Below are 1,830 nucleotides of genomic sequence, written 5' to 3'. Positions count from 1 at the left end.
AAAAAAAAAAAAAAAGCATACAAATTCTCCCTTCTACTACTTCTTCGTATTTAAAAGTTAAGGTTCCGTCCAATATCTTCAATGCTCCAGAAAGATGTCTATTCTGTGGTTCTCATAATTCCTAGCACACTGTTTCATATAACAAGTATAATAGTGTCAGGACAGAAGGAGGGCAATGTATTAGTGAAACGTGGAAGAAAAAAAATATACATGGGGGAGGAAGTCATAGATAATAGGTGAAATGGCACCTAAAGCATCAAAATTCTTAAAAGATTACAGATTTTGTTGTGTCAGTACTGTATCATAACGTACACAGGACCCAGTTTTTGTGTTTCTTATTTGGAAACAGCCTATCTGACTTTTTTAATACCTTATCAGTTAGGATTAAGAAACTCTAGTGGTATAGTACCTAAGGCATTTGACTACTAACCAGAAGGCTGGTGGTTCAATCCTACCAGTCACACTGTGAAAGGAAGATAGGGCAATCTACATCTATAGATTTACCGCCTTGGAAACCCAATGGGGGTCCTCGGAAATCTGATGGGGTCACCATGAGTTGGTATTAACTTGATGGCAGTAAATTTGGTTTTGGGGTTTTTTGGGGGTTGAGGTGGAGATCAGTCAGGATTAGGATAGGCTGTGAGTAACAGAAAACTCAAAATAATGTACAGCTTAAATGATTCTAAAGGGTAAACATAGGCAGCTCAAAACCATGGTCACCAAGAAGCCAGGCTCCTTCTACTTTGTTGTTCTGCCATTCTCAATGCATAGCTCTCCCTTTGTGTTTAAAATAACTGATCAAGCTCTAGCCAACACATCTACTGATCAGACAGCAGGAAGGAGAGCCACCTTTAAAGAAACTTTTCTCAAATCTCACAGGAAACTTCTATTTACATTCCACAGTACAGAACTCAGTTGCATTTCAGCTATATGCCCAGCTAAAGACTGGAGATCCTATAGTTGGGGGAAAAAACAGAATGAATATTGGTAGACAATTAGTTGTTTCTGCCATCATACTCCATCTCATCCTAAAATATGACTGGATACCTTACTGATTTGCTTTGGCAGTCTACTAAAGGAAGCTTTCAAAAGCAGACGGTCCTGCCAATGGCCAAACAAGAAGAAATGATCATAAGGACTTCTCATAAATAAGCAAAAACAACATGTAGGTGACAGAAGGAAAAGGGAAAAATGTGAAGATCAGAATGACAATGTAAGAGTAAAGAAACAACAAAACAAGTTATAGTTTGGGAGAGTAAACACATATAAGCAGTTCACAAAACTTATAAACCACGAAGGGCCATCATGTAAGTCATAGAGCGTCCAAAGTAAGACTGAGTTAAGAACCTGGCAGAAAATTCAGTTATTGAGTGCACTGGGAAAAAACAGTAATCCAGGGTGCAAGATGTTAAAAGGGCTGAGCTCCCATTACAATCCCATGTATGAACTTGGGAAATTTCCCTACTGCACAGACTGTTGGAAAGATGAGCTGCATTTTACTTTGGGTAAGGTTAGCAAAAACACCCTTAATATATTTGAAACTTTGATATGAATCCCAGAAGCTAGAAAGATTCTCATTCCCATGATGAATAGAACATTTAGTTATACAAATGCAAAATGGGGACTATAAACAGAGCAGCAACTCAAAGAACAAATTGCTAGGAGTTCCGGCAAGATGGCGGACTAGGGAGAAGGACTGCACAGACCCTCTTCAACAAAGACAAGGGAAACCAATTGACACAGACACAGAAGATAATCTTGGACCCCTGAGCCTTGAAGGGAAGGATACAGAAGTAGACTAAACCCCAACTAGCAGAAGAATTTGCGTGA

This window comes from Orycteropus afer, unplaced genomic scaffold (genome assembly GCF_000298275.1).
Source record: "Orycteropus afer afer isolate SDZICR_OR568_19922 unplaced genomic scaffold, OryAfe1.0 scaffold00001, whole genome shotgun sequence".
Lineage (NCBI taxonomy): Eukaryota > Metazoa > Chordata > Mammalia > Tubulidentata > Orycteropodidae > Orycteropus > Orycteropus afer.
The sequence above is the reverse complement of the archived record's forward strand: the minus strand, read 5'-3'. Positions refer to the sequence as shown.